At 45.4% G+C, this 18,950-nt stretch overlaps 1 protein-coding gene across 6 annotated transcripts in view; it reads right to left on the reverse strand.

The window, feature by feature from the left end:
* LOC119970652 (microtubule-associated serine/threonine-protein kinase 4-like) overlaps positions 1 to 18,950 on the reverse strand; it is a 588,463-nt gene that overhangs the window by 436,652 nt on the left and 132,861 nt on the right. The window lies entirely within an intron of this gene.

An 18,950-nucleotide genomic window follows, 5' to 3' on the forward strand; every position in this document is an offset into this window, starting at 1 on the left:
TTGTTCAATAACTCCAAAATGATGTACATCCTCCTGCCGGTTCCTCAAGAGAGGGATGCAGTCACATACAATAGACAATAAATAAAAATGCCCCTTCAGTCAACAACGGCGAATCGCACTTACATTATCTGGAAAAGAATCATTCGGAGATCTGCCAATAAAAGCAAGCATTTATCCTAGTCGAATGGCTTGTGATGCACCGTACTTTCCCACCTTGTGTCAGTAAGGATTATTCTCACCGTTGAAAACCCAATGGAATACAACCACATAAGGAACTGCATGATACCAATTTTAAAATAGAACTTTTCCATGTGTCCAAATTCAATTCTTTTCCAAAACTAATGTGGTATTCATCGAATTGTTGTGTAATTAAACACTGAATAATGTATATTGCATTATTTCACTTCCCACTCACTCCATCACGCTACATTCCTTGAATTTGCTGTTTGTATTGTATTGCCATTTCTGGTAAACAACCGAGTGGCCCGCCAGTGAAGTGTGGGTATACCGGGCATAAAGCGCCCAGTCTGAAAGAGACACGTGCCAAAATTCATTCTCAGCATCATCAATTCATTAATTTTTTAATAAGGACACGGGTGTCCACACCGAGTAAAATAAAGGGGCCGGATTCTCCGTTTCTGAGACCAAGTGCTGACGCCGCACCTGGACCGATTCCACTACCATTGAGGGGTTAACACTGACCCCGTGTGGAACACGGTCGATTCCCATGAAAACCGGTGCGGGATTGGCCAGGTCCGTGACTGACACTCAGGAAGTTGACAAGCGGCAGCCCCAAGGGGACACACCTATATGGCCCCTGGCACTAGGTTTAAAGTGGGCTGTCAGCGGTGTGAACAGCTGCATGGTCGCCCTGCCGACCACGGCAATGGTGCTCCATGTCCGTCCAGACCGACCCCACAGCCCACCTCGTGGCCACCCGCCACTACTCCTCCCGGCCCGGGCAGAAGCCCCCCGGCCAGCAGCACGACTATAGACGAACTATGGCGATGTTGGACACGGTCTGTACCCCCTCTCTCACCCTCAGCAGCCACCATGCCAGGTTCACGATTTTTAAAAGCACAAGTGAACCACACTGTCGGGAACTTGGCCATTGGAGGCGGAGAATCGCGGGTGGACCCTCATGATATGCGAACTGTGTTTAAAGTACTCGCGGAATGAAATGCAATGACGCCGTTTTCAAGATGACGGGAATCGCGATTTGCCGCCAAACCGGCGTCTGCTGCGATTTTGCCGTCAGAAGCTATTCTCTGCCTGACCGCACTCCCCGATTTCGGTGTCGGCTAACGGAGAATCCCGCACAAGAGCTTTGATTTATTTACAATTACAGTATATACACTTCCCGGTACCTCCCTACCGGGTCTCTATCTGGTCGGTGCCTTACTGGCCGAATTTTTATACAATGCTAAATGGAGTTGCCCCGCCCCTCAGCGGGGGAGCTCGTACTCCGCGGGGGCCACAGGGAAGATAATCAGTCCCACCCCGTAGGCATATTTTGCCTGGAAAGTGTTACAAATGTGAGGGCATATCACATACAAAAGTTATATTTCGCATTGTCTTATTAAATTCAACGCAAAATAACAATGAAAAGGGGCATGTGACCCCCGGCTAACCCAGCTGATGTGCCCTGGCTACCAGGGTGACAGACGACTCAGGTCAAGACTTACATTCATCCACATGCCATATTTCATACCTGAAAACAAAGGGAGAGCCAGATGTTATTGCTATCTCAGACTGAATGGGCAGGTTTTTATGCTCCCATAAGACCATACGACATAGGAGAAGTAGGCCATTCAGCCCATCTTGTCTGCTCCGCCATTCAATGGGATCATGACTGATCTGATATTACCCAACTCCTCTTTCCCGCCTTATAGAACCATAGAATCCCTACAGTGCCGAAGGAGGCTATTCAGCCTATCGAGTCTGCATCGATCCTCTGAAAGTGTACTCCTTCTCTGCCACTCCTCTGCCCTAACCCCACCTAACTTCACACCTTTGGACATTTAGTGTGGCAAGTCTACTTAACCTGCAGAGTTTTGGACAGTGGGAGGAAACCGGAGCACCCGGAGGAAATCCAAGCAACCACCGTGAGAAAGTGCAAACTCCACACAGTCGCCCAAGGCCGGAACTGAACCCGAATCCCTGCTGCTGTGAGGCAACAGTGCTAACCACTGCGCCATCGTGCCATCCATCCTGATAATCCTCTATTCCCTTACCGATTAAAGCTGGCAGGTTTGTAGGCGGGGGTGGCTGTAAAATCCGATGGCCGGCCTTCCCACTGGGCTCTCGCCCGCCCCAACTGCGCCACAATATTACAGTGGCAAGGGCGATGCTTAGTCCGGCACCCTGTCCTTGGAAATAGTGTGTTGATATGCTGACGAGCCTAGCGACACTGTGAATACATTTTTACCCATGGCAAGTTGGTAACAATGGGAGAACAGGGCATCAAGGGTTTGAGTAAGATGCTAGAGATTCAAAGGAGGAGATTAGGTGCAATTATATTCTGAACGGCGGACTCACAAAATGAAGGTAATTAAGTGTGACTTCTGTGGAGGTTAGTTCAGTTGGCTGGATGGCTGGTTCATGATGCGGAGCGACGTCAACAGCGCGGTGTGGTGACCCTCAGGTTAAATCACCACCAGCTCCCTCCCAAAAGTGGAGAGCAGCCTATGGTCCTTGGGGACTATGGCGACTTTTATTTCAGATCAGATAAGGGAAGATTCAAAAGGGAAAACGGTACATCAGGAGCAATGTGCTTGGCCAAGGAAAATAAAATTCAGGAGGTGCAGCTGGGAAGTGTTTTTAAGGAACATGGACTTGTTTTGATTGTACCAGGGAGCATTCAGCTGTTGTTCTGTGAAAGCAGAATGCAAAGCATGCTAATTAGTTCAATTATTATTTGTTTCTTTACAACCATCGAACAAGGCAAAACTTTTCAGATACCATTTTGATGGGTCTCAAGTGATCCAAGTCTTGGTGCAGAAGCTTTGATGTTTAAACAGAATAAAAGTTCCCAAGGCAAATTGTATTCTGACATTAATATGTCGAATAACGTGAAGCTTCTTCACTGTTCTAGCCAGTAAGGATGTTTACACAATCAGTCTACACTCATACCACACCCACCACCCCTACTCTTCTTGAATTGAAGAGATTTTCTGCTAAATTATAATTTAATAAAAGGCATTTCCATGTCATTAGTACACATCCAACATATCACAAATGAAAATCAAGGGATGGAATTTACTGATTTTTAATCTGCATCATTATTACCAAGAAATAATACTGCATATCAACAAAGAAATACCATAAGGAGCTCCAATTATTTAGGTAATAGAAAATTATTGCTTTGATGTTTAAATCTTTCTGAAGTGACGTTTAAATTCATTTACATACTACATTTTTAAAAATATAATTTGCGATTGTCTAACATTTTAAAGGATACTGGAATCATTTTACTATACTACTCACTTGGTTAAAACAAACAGAATATAAATTACATGTGGGAAAAATGTATCATATAGTTTCTGCCAAAGTCTGGGCTCACGTCGGCTGGAGTAGAAGGCTGCATTTGGTTCAATGGGTTCACTGGAAACAATGGGCATGTTTTCAGCTCCCTCTCACCAGTTTGCACTCACCTTTAACCTGACATATAATCACTCCACACAAAATCTCAAGATAATCCCTGAGTATTTGATTAACAGAGTACTTGGTGTTCGCACTGTACAGAACGCTGACATTTGAACACATTCGAAGGTAGCTGGAAAAGAAACACGAACTCACTTGGAACCTGACCAAATAAAACCCTGAGCAACCAATATCTCCCGCAGCTACTCAACCTCAGACCACATGCCCCAGTATGGTCTGCTCAAGCCATGAAGTGTTCAGCTGCCACAGATCTGCCTGATGCCAGGTCCCTTGGTCAAGCACAGAGTGCTGAGATCGAGGGCACACCCCACAGAACAACCCGCCCCCCACCACATCAAAGTGTTTAAACTGCAGAGGACACAATTAGAGGAAGACCTTGGCAGTGGCGTGCAGGGGGGGGGGGGGGCGACGGGGCATTGGCCCCGGGCATCCATTAGATTACCCAATTATTTTTTTCAATTAAGGGGCAATTTAGCGTGGCCAATCCACCTACTCTGCACATTTTTTGGGTTGTGGGGGCGAAACCCACGCAGACACGGGGAGAATGTGCAAACTCCACACGGACAGTGAACCAGAGCCGGGATCGAACCTGGGACCTCAGTTCCGTGAGGCGGTTGTGCTAACCACGAGGCCACCGTGCTGCCCCAGAGAAGGAAATAAGATAGTAATTTTAAAATTTCAGCGGTGATAAATCAATTTTTGGAGGCTCACCGCACTGCAGAGGCAGTTGTTAGCCCTTTATTCCTTTAACATGGTGTACCCTTTCTGTCTAGAGAAAATGGTGCTTCTCCCCATCCCCCCACACGCATGCGCATGATGTACGTGGTGCAGCCATCAAAAGCAAGCAGACGTGGCTGTTCGTTCCTGCGTTTCCTCGAGTCACAACTTGTCTTTTCTTCAGCTTTTTGTGCATCTAGATTAGTTCTTTTACCTACTCAGGTCAGTGAATAGCTCTAGAACAGGTGCAACTACGGTTTTTATAGGTTTTTTGGTGATATTTAATGAAATATTTACGTGGGATGTAGTAAGAGTGAAGCCTGGGTGATCAGAGGACTGCTATAGCATTTAATCTCGGAATAGGAGACATTATTCCTTAACATGCTAATATTCGAATACAGATACCACTAATTTGCAAGTCTATGATATAAATTGCACAAAATTATCAGTGGAGAATCAGTGTGAAATAATTTGATACGAAGGAACAAAGAAATGAAATATGGTTTATCCGTCTGCAACTGACCGATTGTTTACCATTTTCTCATGCGTCTTACGGTTTTTGAGATAGAAAATGAAATGTTACGAATATTTCGTGTACAACCGAGTGGAGCACAGAACAGGAAAAAAAAGAGGACCAGAGTCGAAGAAGAGTCCCATCAAAGAGGGGCATTAAATGCATGGATAAAAAGAAGTAAAGAAGAAGTAGGAGAACCTGGAGAAGTAAAAGATGATGTAGGTGCAGAGAAGGATTTTTCTGATACGGATTCAGCTCGGTCAGAACATAATACTCTCTCTCCTCAGTCTCGTTGTCAGGATGATGATCCATGTGAAGAAAATAAAGAAGATTTTAGCATATTTTTGCAAAGAAGCGATTTTGGCTGTTTGAAGAAACCGTAGTTCGACTCCATCATTCAACTACGATAGATGCTGAACTTCAACAGCAAATGTCTGCTGAAAAGAAAAGATGGAAAGCTATAACTGAATGGATTGTCGAGGTTATATCCTTTCTGGCAAAACAGTATCTGGCCTATCGTGGACATCGAGGAGAAGGAATATTTGGGTTATCAGAGCCAGGGGAGACAGTCAGTGAAAATACAGGAAACTTTCTAGCAACAATCAGACTTTTGGCCAAATATGATGACATCTTAGCAAAACACTTGCAGAGAGGGAAAGAGAAACCGAAAAGTGTCACCTACCTGTCCAACAGAATTCAAAACGAAATAATAAATCTTCTTGGTGAAACTGTCAAGAAAAATATAATTTCGAAATTAAGGACGCAAAATATTTTAGCATAATGCTGGATTCAACTCCAGATATTGCCCATGAAGATCAGGTTTCTGAAATTCTGCGCTACGTTCATATTGATGAAAACAGAAAAGTAGAAATAAAGGAGACATTTCTGGCATTTTTTCAAGTCAACAAGAAAGATGCAGTCAGCCTGGTAAATAAAATTCAGGAAAAATTGGAAGACGACAAAATTTCCATGAATGACTGTCGTGGTCAAGCATATGATAACGCAGCAGTTATGGCTGGGGTGAGAGGAGGTGTTCAACAAAAAATTCTTGAAGTTAACCCAAAAGCTGTGTTTGTGAACTGCGAGAACCACAGCCTCAATTTGGCCTGTGTCCATGCAAGTGAGGTGCAACCTGTTGTTGTTACATTTTTTGGCATTCTAGAAAAACTCTTTACTTTTTTTTCTTCATCTACTTCTCATTGGGAAGTGATAAAATCATTTGTCACTCGGACTGTGAAAAGACAGTGTGACACAAGATGGAGTTCCAGCCATGATGCTGTGCAAGTAATCCACGAAGAGTGTGACAACGTTATTACAAGCCTTCAACACCTGCTGGAAGGAGAATTTTAAAGGGAAACTAAATCTGATGCAGGATCGCTACTGAACTCTATTCAACAGTTCCCGTTTATAGTTTTATTAAATTTTTGGTACTCAGTTTTATCATCAGTGGAGAAAGTCTCAAAACGTTTGCAGGATCCGAAAATGGGGTTCCATGAAGCTTCTTGTGATCTGAGAGGACTTATTCATATCTTGAATTTGAAGAATGACGAAATTATCCACAATGCAATAGATTTAGCCAAAGAATATTGTGAAAATTGGGAATACCAATTGCACGAACAAGGAGAAGGAGAATAATGCCTTGAGAGTCAGCAAGAGATAGTGGACTGACGGCACAAGAAGAAATGAATAGAGTAATGGTAGAGATTGTGAACAGATTAAAAACTGAAATTGAAGACCGCAGTGTCCGTCTTCAAAGACTCAGTGACCGATTTTCTTTTCTTCTGAACTTGAATTCAGTAGTGATTGAAGATGAACAAGAAAGAGAGAAATTAAAAAAGGAATGTTCAGACTTTGCAAATTATTATGACAATGATGTGGTTGCAATTCAGTTATATGACGAAATTATTGATTTTGTGATACTCCTTCAAGCTGGAGGGAATAGAGTTCCCCTGATCCTAAAGATGCTCTGGAGTCTTTACTGCAGTATGGGAGGGATGTCTTTCCGACGCTGTGTGTTTCATACAGATTACTGCTGACAATCGCATTTTCAGTCGCAAGCTGTGAAAGGTCATTTTCAAAACTGAAATTAATAAAAATATATCTGAGGTCTTCTATGTCACAGGAGCGACTGACCAACCTGGCTTTAATAAGCATTGAAAAATAATTTCTCACAGCTGATGTAAAAAGTGAAGTAGTTCAGGTGTTTTGTGACAGGAGGTATCATTTGGGGAAAAGAACTTTGATTGATTTATATTAAAATCGAATAAAGCGTTTATTTCATGTTTATATATTCACAATGTTTTCCTTTCTCATAATATTTCTCAGTATATTAGGCCTTATACTTGAGTCTTTGGGGCAAACAATCAAGATTTGCCCCGGGCATCACCAGACCTCTGCACGCCACTGGACCGTGGAGGTACAAATGAATTAGATCTCAACATCGTGCTTCATGTAATCGAAAGGAAGGGGAGAAAGAATGAAGTACAGCAGAGGACAATTGCACAAGGTAATAACTATATGGATGGAACAACCGCCTTGAAGAGCCAACAAAAATGAAATTGGTCAACAAGTTAAAGATGAAACTTGGTAGATATTTGGAACAGAAAAGTGGAAAAGCATTTTAAGCGCAGACAGTCCAGGTGGATCATAAGAGTGTTCTTGCAGCCCTGTACATTCCTACACTCCTGGTATTGCATAAAACAGCTGTCCAGAGATAACTGATGCAAGATTTGCATTAAAACAGGTATAAAATGCAAGAGTGAGAACCAATTATATAGAGAAGGGACAGGACCATAAGAATTAAGAGCTGCAGTTGTCTATTTGGCACTTTGAGCCTGTTCTGCTCATCAAACATCTACCTCAACTCTACTTTTTCACACTATCTCCATATCCCTGAACCCCCTTAGTATCCAAAAATCTATTGTCCTCCATCTTGAATTTTTAAAAATTATTTCATGAGACGTGGCCAACGCTGGCAAGGTCATTATTTGATGCCCACCCCGAACTGCCCTAAAACTGAGTGGTTTACTCAGCCATTCCAGTGGCAGTTAAGATTTACAGCACTTTTTGAGTGAAAATATTTCTTCACAACGTAGCCCTAAATGGCCATCCTCCAATGCTGAAAAGATGAACCTCGGCCATGAGAAACATTTTCTCAGCATCTGCACTGTCAAAACCCCTTAAAACTACATATTTTTCAGCCAGATCACCATTCATTCTTCTCCCCTTTTACACTTTTAAAATCCAGAGTATAGGCCCAGGGCGTGATCTAACCAAATGGAAATGTGTCCCATTGTCAAGGAGACACAGCCGGAGTGAGGCACATCCAGAGTGGGAATTGCAATTTGGTAATTTGGTGCAGTGAGGTGATTCGGTGCAGAGTGAGAGAAGCTGCTTTTTCGGAGGTGCTTTTTAACCCTGGTAAGTGACTGGTAAGTAGTTTTTCTTTTAATTATCTAATTTATTTATTTTTATTTTGAAATTGTAGTTGTATAAGTTTACGTAAGGTTTAAGACATGACAGGAGATCCCAGACCCGTGTCATGCTCCTCGTGTGCGATGTGGGAGCTCAGGGACACGTCCACTGTCCCTGGCTCTTTCACGTGCAAGAAGTGTGTTCAGTTGCAGCTCCTGTTAGACCGCTTGACGGCTCTGGAGCTGCGGATGGACTCACTTTGGAGCATCCGCGATGCTGAGGAGGTCGTGGATAGCACGTTTAGCGAGTTGGTCACACCGCAGGTGAAAGTTACTGAGGGATATAGCAAATGGGTGACCAAAAGACAGAGCAAGAGTAGGAAGGCAGTGCAGGTGTCCCCTGCGATCATCTCCCTGCAAAACAGATATACCGCTTTGGATACTGTTGGGGGAGATGGCTCACCAGGGGAAGGCAGCAGCAAGGTTCATGGCACCGTGGCTGGCTCTGCTGCACAACAGAGCAGGAAGAAAAATGGCAGGGCTATAGTGATAGGGGACTCGATCGTAAGGGGAATAGACAGGTGGTTCTGTGGATGCAATCGAGACTCCAGGATGGTATGTTGCCTCCCTGGTGCAAGGGTCAAGGATGTCTCAGAGCGGCTGCGGGGGTGAACAGACAGCTATCGTGGTGCACATAGGCACCAACGATATAGGTAAAAAATGGGATGAGGTCCTACAAGCGGAATTCAGGGAGTTAGGAGTTAAACTAAAAAGTAGGACCTCAAAGGTAGTAATCTCAGGATTGCTACCAGTGCCACGAGCTAGGCAGAGTAGGAATGTCAGGATAGATAGGATGAATGCGTGGCTCGAGAGATGGTGCAAGAGGGAGGGATTCAAATTCCTGGGGCATTGGGACCAGTTCTGGGGGAGGTGGGACCAGTACAAACCGGACGGTCTGCACCTGGGTAGGACTGGAACCGATGTCCTTTGGGGAGGGGGGGGGGGGGGGGGGGGTGGTGTTTGCTAGAGCTGTTGGGGAGGGTTTAAACTAATGTGGCAGGGGGATGGGAACCGATGCAGGAAGGTGGAAGGTAGTAAAACAGGGACAGAAGCAAAAGGAAGTAAGGGGAAAAGTGCAAGGCAGAGAAGACATAGTCAAAAATCTAAAAGGGCGACAGTACAAGGTACAGTGACTGATGGGAGCTCAGTGAATAGGCCCAGTAATACTAAAAGGAATAAAACTGGAGATTCAAAACAGAGGTAGAAAAACCAACATAAGTGTTCTTTACCTGAATGCTTGTAGTATTCGGAATAAAGTAAATGAGTTGATGGCACAAATCATCGTGAATGACTATGGTTTAGTGGCCATTACTGAAACATGGTTAAAGGATGGTCACGACTGGGAGTTAAATATCCGAGGGTATCAAATTATTCGGAAGGACAGAGTGGATGGTATGAGAGGTGGTGTTGCTCTGTTATTTAAGGATGACATCCGGGCAATAGTAAGGGATGACATCGGTGCTATGGAGGATAAGGTTGAATCCATTTGGATGGAAATCAGGAATAGTAAGGCGAAAAAGTCACTGACAGGAGTAGTCTATCGGCCACCAAATAGTAACGTTATGGTGGGGCAGACAATAAACAAAGAAATAACTGATGCATGTAGAAATGGTACAGCAGTTATCATGGGGGATTTTAATCTACATGTCGATTGGTTTAACCAGGTCGGTCAAGGCAACCTTGAGGAGGAGTTTATAGAATGTATCCGCGATAGTTTCCTAGAACAGTATGTAATGGAACCTACGAGGGAACAAGCGGTCCTAGATCATGTCCTGTGTAATGAGACAGGATTGATTCATGATCTCATAGTTAGTGATCCTCTCGGAAGGAGCGATCACAATATGGTGGAATTTAAAATACAGATGGAGGGTGAGAAAGTAAAATCAAATATTAGTGTTTTGTGTTTAAACAAAGGAGATTACAATGGGATGAGAGAAGAACTAGCTAAGGTACACTGGGAGCAAAGACTTTATGGTGGAACAGTTGAGGAACAGTGAAGAACCTTCCAAGCGATTTTTCACAGTGCTCAGCAAAGGTTTATACCAACAAAAAGGAAGGACGGTAGAAAGGGGGAAAATCGACTGTGGATATCTAAGGAAATAAGGGAGAGTATCAAATTGAAGGAAAAAGCATATAAAGTGGCAAAGATTGGTGGGAGACTAGAGGACTGGGAAATCTTTAGGGGGCAACAGAAAGCTACTAAAAAAGCTATAAAGAAGAGTAAGATAGAGTATGAGAGTAAACTTGCTCAGAATATAAAAACAGACAGTAAAAGGTTTTACAAATATATAAAATTAAAAAAGAGTGGGTGAGGTAAATATTGGTCCTTCAGAGGATGAGAAGGGAGTTTTAATAATGGGAGATGAGAAAATGGCTGAGGAACTGAACAGGTTTTTTGGGTCCTTCTTCACAGTGGAAGACACAAATAACATGCCAGCGACTGATAGAAATGAGGCTATGACAGGTGAGGACCTTGAGAGGATTGTTATCACTAAGGAGGTAGCGATGGGCAAGCTAATGGGGCTAAAGGTAGACAAGTCTCCTGGCCCTGATGGAATGAATCCCAGAGTGCTAAAAGAGATGGCTAGGGAAACTGCAGATGCACTAATGATGACTTACCAAAATTCACCAGACTCTGGGGTGGCCCCAGTGGATTGGAAATTAGCAAACGTGACACCACTGTTTAAAAAAGGAGGTAGGCAGAGAGCAGGAAATTATAGGCCAGTGAGTTTAATTTCAGTAGTAGGGAAGATGCTGGAATCTATCATCAAGGAAGAAATAGCGAGGCATCTGGATAGAAATTGTCCCATTGGGCAGACGCAGCATGGGTTCATAAAGGGCAGGTCATGCCTAACTAATTTAGTGGAATTTTTTGAGGACATTACCAGTGCAGTAGATAATGGGGAGCCAATGGATGTGGTATATCTGGAATTCCAGAAAGCCTTTGACAAGGTGCCACACAAAAGGTTGCTGTATAAGGTAAAGATGCATGGCATTAAGGGTAAAGTAGTAGCATGGATAGAGGATTGGTTAATTAATAGAAAACAAAGAGTGGGGATTAATGGGTGTTTCTCTGGTTGGCAATCAGTAGCTCGTGGTGTCCCTCAGGGATCCGTGTTGGGCCCACAATTGTTCACAATTTACATAGATGATTTGGAGTTGGCGACCAAGGGCAATGTGTCCAGGTTTGCAGATGCCACTAAGATGAGTGGTAAAGCGAAAAGTGCAGAGGATACTGGAAGTCTGCAGAGGGATTTGGATAGGTTAAGTGAATGGGCTCGGGTCTGGCAGATGGAATACAATGTTGACAAATGTGAGGTTATCCATTTTGGTAGGAATAACAGCAAACGGGATTATTATTTAAACGATAAAATATTAAAGCATGCCGCTGTGCAGAGAGACCTGGGTGTGCTAGCGCATGAGTCACAGAAAGTTGGTTTACAGATTCAACAGGTGATTAAGAAGGCAAATGGAATTTTGTCCTTCATTGCTAGCGTGATGGAGTTTAAGACTAGGGAGGTTATGTTGCAATTGTATACGGTGAGGCCACACCTGGAGTATTGTGTTCAGTTTTGGTCTCCTTACTTGAGAAAGGACATACTGGCACTGGAGAGTGTGCAGAGGAGATTCACTAGGTTAATCCCAGAGCTGAAGGGGTTGGATTATGAGGAGAGGTTGAGTAGACTGGGACTGTACTCGTTGGAATTTAGAAGGATGAGGGGGGATCTTATAGAAACATTTAAAATTATGAAGGGAATAGATAGGATAGATGCGGGCAGGTTGTTTCCACTGGCCGGTGACAGCAGAACTAGGGCACATAGCCTCAAATAAGTAGATTTAGGATTGAGTTTAGGAGGAACTTCTTCACCCAAAGGGTTGTGAATCTATGGAATTCCTTGCCCAATGAAGCAGTTGAGGCTCCTTCATTAAATGTTTTTAAGGCAAAGACAGATAGTTTTTTGAAGAATAAAGGGATTAAGGGTTATGGTGTTCGGGCCGGAAAGTGGAGCTGAGTCCACAAAAGATCAGCCATGATCTCATTGAATAGCAGAGCAGGCTCGAGGGGCCAAATGGCCTACTCCTGCACCTAGTTCTTATGTTCTTATAGCGAGCACGTTTAATCGCAGTGCCCAGAAACACAATGCTATCTAATGTGACTCTGGTTAGATACATGGGGCAGGATTCTCCCTTCTGGGGAGTAATGCGTGTAACGGCCGGCCGGCATATTTCCGCACATGCGCGGGGGTTCTTTTCTCCGCGCCAGCCCCCAGGCAATATGGCGGAGCGCTACAGGGACCCGGCGCGGAGGAAAGAAGGCCCCCATGGAAGATGCCCGCGTGCTGTATCGATAGGCCCTGATCGTGGGCCAGGCCATGATGGGGGCCCCATCCGGGGTCAGATCCCCCCCCCCCCCCCCACCCCCCTGACCGCCCCCGCATTCTTACCTGCCAGGTCCCGCCATGCCTGAGGTGAGTCATTCACGCCGGCGTGACTGACCAAAACTGGACGGCCACTCAGCCCATCGGGACCTGCAGAATCGCCGGCAAGGTTGGGGGGGGGGGGCTGTCAACGGCCCCCAACCGGTCTGGTGGGAACCCCGCCAGCCCCCGAAAAACAGCACCGGAGAATAGGGCAGCCGGCAGCAGTGTAGGATTCGCGCCTCTCCCCAGCCATGGCCTCAGGGGGGAAATGCCCCGTCGAGGCTGCACTTAGCCCTGCTTTCTGCACTGAGAAGCTCCACTCACTGGAACTCCTTCTGCAGCGAGAGCGGGACGCCAATTTTAAACACCATCACAAACCCCTTATGCATCTCTGAACAACTCCCCCAGCCCCAACACACTATAACGGGGTCCCTGGGCCTCCCCGCACTGGGCAGCCCCGGCCCGATCACCGCTGTGCAGAAAATGCCAGCTTGGCATGACCAGCCTGACACCCTGGCAGTGCCCCTGCCAGCTGGCAGTGCAAACCAGGCATCTTGGAGTGCCAGGCTGGCCCCCAGGTGGCACTGCCAAGGTGCTAGGCTGGCAGTGCCAGTATGCCAGGTTGGCAATGCCTGGGTGCCCAGGAGGCGCCAGCAATGCCAGTGTACCACTCTGGCCAGAAGACAAGCACCTGGAGGCCTCCGATCCCCAGGGAAACCCCCGTGAGTGCCACTCCATCTGGTCCCCATTTGTGGAGACCAGCACTGAACGGCACACAACCAAAGTCTCCAAGATCCCACGCCTTGGTTAGATTTTGGGAATACATATTAGACGGAGACTAGCTGTCTCACTCTGATATGCAGATTTGCCAAAAATGTGACCCCGTCCACAATGTACAAAGAGCAATACAGTGTAAGCCTCCAATGCCTCCACGGGGCAGGCTTCACATCGCAACATCTCGTGAGATCACTTTAGATCTCGCGAGGTGTGGCGAGCCGGGTAGATCCCGGGAATGGGGTTTCCCAGTATTTACCAGCCACATTGCGCTGCTTTTCAGGAGCAGCGTGACCGGTAAATCGTGCTGCCCCAAGACTATTGATTCTCTCCACATAGGATAATTTCCTCATCTCAAAAAAAATCAACTTTGCTTCCTGGAATTTCTATTCAAAGTAAGTGAAAGACTTCAAAAATCCTGCAGGAGGTATTTACTGCATTATACAATGACACAATATGGTGTACTGTTACAGGAAAGATCTGCTAGGATCATGCTGGAAACATATAATGACCCAAGATAGAAAATATAAAAACCGGTTCCCTTGATCCAGCATGTTTGTTCAGTTCGGCATCTTTTATTTATAATGCTAAATAATTCTTCAGTTGTCAGGCACTCTTCTGTCTCAAATGTGGTATCAGCAGTTTCATAAGGTCATCCTGAATCACATTTTCACCAACAGAAACAATGGCAGCAATTAAAGCTAAATACATTTCCATTTGTTGTCGATGAAAAGAATAAATGCGCGATGCAAAATAAAGGTTCCCTTCTTCGTATGATGGTTCAAGCGCGAATTATTTCTCGATTAGGTGAATGGTCGGTTACATTTTAAAATTAATAAGTCTGGGCGATTTATGTTGCTTTCGCCAATTCATAGGCCTGTTCAAAAATAAACCACAGAACAATAAAAGGTTTAATGTACTATTACCATCCCTTCAAAAACCAGATCAAGGCAGGTTTGATACGCCTCCTATTTTGGCAACATCTAGTCTTTTCATTGTTTAGAAGCCATTATGCGCGATACAATATGTTGCATCTTTTCAATGGTACCAGTGAACACTTCAGCATTTCTTTGCCCATTCTCCTCGCCTGTCCAAGTCCCTCTGCAGCCCCCCTGCTTCCTCAATACTACCTGTCCCTCTACATAGCTTTGAATCATCTGCAAACTTAGCAACAGTGCCCTACAGTTTGGGAGACATTATTTGAAATAATTGTGGAAATCAGTGGTTGAACCTCAGAGTTTGTGTGAAAATCTTTAAGACAAAGGAAACCTGAAGGGAAAGGTGTAAAACCTGAACGTGAAACCTTGATGGAAGCACCGGGGGGGAGGCACAATTTAAAAGATGATTTGAAAGTGTGACTTTTGAAAGTGGAATTTGAAACCATTTGCGTGGAAGCTGGAGTTCTGTGTGACAAGGTGGCTCACAGTGGTTAGCACTGTTGCCTCACAGCGCCAGGGACCCTGGTTAAATTCCGACCATGGGTGACTGTGTGGAGTTTGCACGTTCTCCCCGTGTCTGTGTGGGTTTCCTCCGGGTGCTCCGGTTTCTGCCCACAGTCTAAAGATGTGCAGGTTAGGTGGATTGGCCATGCTAAATTGCTCCTTATTGTCCAAAAAGGTTAGCTGGGGTTACTGGGTTACGGGAAAAGGTATGGTACCCTTTCAGAGGGTCGGTGCAGACTCGATGGGCCGAATGGCCTCCTTCTGCACTGTAGTGACTCTATGATTGTACGGCACAGGAATCATCCGGGGGGATTTTGAGGAGAAATCCAGACATTCACTTGATTTCAGGGAGGAGTGCACCTTACTACAGTCATTTGGTGTGGTTAATGAGACCATTGTAGTTTAGAATATACTTTGTAATCCGTGTTAATCTTAAATTCTGTGTGTAATGGTTAAGCTAAGGGGGAGTAAAGGAGTACTGTATCATAATCCAAATGATTTTTTTCTTGTTAAAACGAATTAGTGGTCCTATCACTCTGTTCCTCCATGCTTCATTAAAAAAAATTAAAATTAAAAATTGAGCCAGCGTTCCATTCTGGGATCTTCTCTTCCAATTATAACATCAATTGGGATCATAGGACTGGGGTTAGACAGATATTATTTCATTGGCAGATAAAGTAAAAGACTTAGGGACATTAAATTGAACTAAAATTCACTGTTAATCTGAAAATAGCTTAAGGGGTGGAATATTGGTGTCTTGAATTGAGTTTGTTCCAAATATAATGGGCAACTTTGCTTATTCTTTGGTCATTTCTGACCATGTGACAGAGACAAATCCAGCTATGTAGGTGGGTAAAATTAACCTTCAAATTCAGGAGTGAAACATAATGTGGCGTTAAATCAAGACCCCCAGGTGCAAATGCAATTAGCTATGTCCTGTACACAAGAAACAGGACAAATCTGGACCCAGCCAATTACCGCCCCATCAGTCTATTCTCTATCATCAGTAAAGTGATAGAAGGAGCCATCAACAGTGCTATCAAGCGGCACATACTTGGCAATAACCGGCTCACGTACGCTCAGTTTAGGTTCTGCCAGGTTCACTTGACCCCTGACCTCATTACAACCTTGTTTTTAAACATGGACAAAAGAACTGAACACCCGAGGTGAGGTGAGGGGCACTGCTCTTGACATCAAGGCAGCATTTGATCCAATGTGACATCAAGCAAAGCTGGAGGCAATGGGCATCAGGGAGAAAACTCTCCAATGGCTTAAGTCATACCTGGCACAAGTGAAGATGGTTGTGGGAGGTCAATCATCTCAGTTCTGGGACATCACTGCGTTAATTCCTCAGGACAGTGTCCTGGGCCCAACCGGAGATGAGGTTATGTTTGAGCAACTTAGGCCTATACTCTCTAGAGTTTAGAAGAATGAGGGGAGATCAAATTGAGGTATACAGGATGCTAAAATATATGGATAAAGTAGACGTGGAGCGGATGCTTCCTCTTGTGGGGCATTCTAGAACAAGAGGTCATAGTCTTATGATAAGGGGTATCAAATTTAAAACAGAGATGAGGAGAAATGATGCCTCCCAAAGGGTTGTGAATCTGTGGAATTCGCTACCCCCAGAGTGTGGTGGATGCTGAGACAGTGAGTAAATTTTAAGGCGGAGTTAGACAGATTTTCAATTAGTAATGGGTTGAAGGGTTACGGAGGGCAGGCAGGACGGGGAAGGTGAGGCCATGATGAGATCAGCCATGATCGCATTGAACAGTGGAACAGGCTCGAGGGGCTAAATTGCCTACTGCTCTTAGTCCTTATGTTCTAAGAAAGAACTCTTCTGTCTAATTCCACTTTCCACCTCTTGGTCTGTCGCACTGTAGGTAACAGTATCTCGAGCACAAATCTGGTGTTCTTGATTAATAAGGGGATAGGGGTTATGGGGAGAAGGCAGGAGAATGGGGAGGAGGAACATATTAGCCATGATCGAATGGCGGAGCAGACTCGATGAGCCGGATGGTCTTATTCTGCTCCAATATCTTATGGTCTATCTTCAGCTGCTTCATGAATGACCTACCTTCCAACATAAGGTCAGAAGTGGGGATATTTGCTGACGATTGCACAATGTCGAGCACCAGTCGCTACTCCTCAGATACTGAAGCAGTCCATGTCCGAATGCAGTAAAACCTGGATAATATCCAGGCTTGGGCCTTCCAGTGGCAGCATGTTGGGAAAAGTCACACATTTATTTATTTATTTTATAAATTTAGAATACCCAATTATTCTTTTTCAGTAAAGGGGAATTTAGCATGGCCAATCCACCGACCCTGCACATCTTTGGGTTGTGGGGGTGCCTTGGCCTTGCTGAACCCCATCCGCCTCTCCAATGTCCCGATTCGGTTTCCTTTCCAATCGCAATCCCGCTGCGCTCTGGCCCACCTTCATAGAACATAGTGCAGAAGGAGGCCATTCAGCCCATCCAGTCTGCACCAACCCACTTTAAGCCCTCACTTCCACCCTATCCCTGTAACCTAATAACCCCTCCTAACCTTTTTGGTCACTGAGGCCAATTTAGCAAGGCCAATCCACCTAACCTGCACATCTTTGGACTGTGGGAGGAAACCAGAGCACCCGGAGGAAATCCATGCAGACACGGGGAGAACGTGCAGACTTCGCACAGACAGTGACCCAGCGGGGAATCGAACCTGGGACCCTGGCACTGTGAAGCCACAGTGCTAACCACTTGCGCTACCGTGCTGCCCGACCTTGGAATCGTTTCCTTGTCTTGGAACGTGTTCATACACACAATAACCGCCAGCGGCGGTTCCCCCTCTCTTGGCCTCTGCCTCAGGCACCTATTGGCCCTATTCACCTCCAGGGCTTTGCCCAGCACCTTCTCGTCCACAAGCCTGGCCAGCTACCTATCATGTTGCACTCGTTCCTCCACTCCCTCTGGTAGGCCGACGATTTTACCACCTGGACCTGTTCTCCTGACTTCCACCTTCGCTCGCAGCGTCTTACACATGTCCTCCCGGGATCGCCATCTCTGCTTCCAATGACACAATCCAGTCTCTCTGATCAGAGACCGCCTTCTCCACCTCCTGGATCATCGCTTGTGCCTTTTGGTGCTTCTCCACCCGTTCCCTGTCCCGCGAAGTGGTGCCACTGCCCTCTCAATTGCCTTTGACCAGTCACTCTGCATTTCTTTACACTGCTGCCGAAATTCGTCCTTAGTGAAGCTCATCAACTGTGTAGCCATCTGACATGGCAACTTCCAACTAGCACACAGCAACCTGCAAAGACTAATGGGTAAAATGGACAAGCCAAGAGTCAGGCAGGTTCTGAGCCTGAAATGCACATTCGTCAGCAAAGTCCAGACGGTATCGAAACCCCGTCCCATTAGCATGTTAATCAGGCCGATTAGCAGGTAATGGCCCATCTCCCCCAGCACAAAGGACTGGTCCTTTCCAGATCCCTGCCCACTTATTGGCTAAGGAATTGAACAGAGTGATCAGGGATCACCCAATTAGTAAGGCCCAAATCGAAGGACCGCCCAAAAGAGCGCGAAAACCCCCTAAGTATAAAGGAAGAGTTCGCCATATGCTTGCTCTCTTTTGGCCTTGGTACCCCGGTCACGGCCATTGCCAACTGCAGCAACACCAAAAGCAAGTTCGAGTACAACGCCCAGAAGGACGAACCCAGCCGAGCAGCAGTTACCACTTCGAACCCAAGAGATCCTGAACAGCGGCCACTGTTTCCTGACCTAAGCCGGGTGCCCGAAGTTAAGTACAGGTTGTCTTAGTAATAGGTGTAGTTAACTAGTAGTGTTTATGTTGCATGACTAATTGTGTGTAAATAAAGTACCCTTGACCTTGAACTAACTAACTGGTGTTTGGCTCTTTGATCGATAGCCGGTTGAAACTTGTGGTGGTATCATTCGATACCT

Source organism: Scyliorhinus canicula, chromosome 8 (genome assembly GCF_902713615.1).
Source record: "Scyliorhinus canicula chromosome 8, sScyCan1.1, whole genome shotgun sequence".
NCBI lineage: Eukaryota > Metazoa > Chordata > Chondrichthyes > Carcharhiniformes > Scyliorhinidae > Scyliorhinus > Scyliorhinus canicula.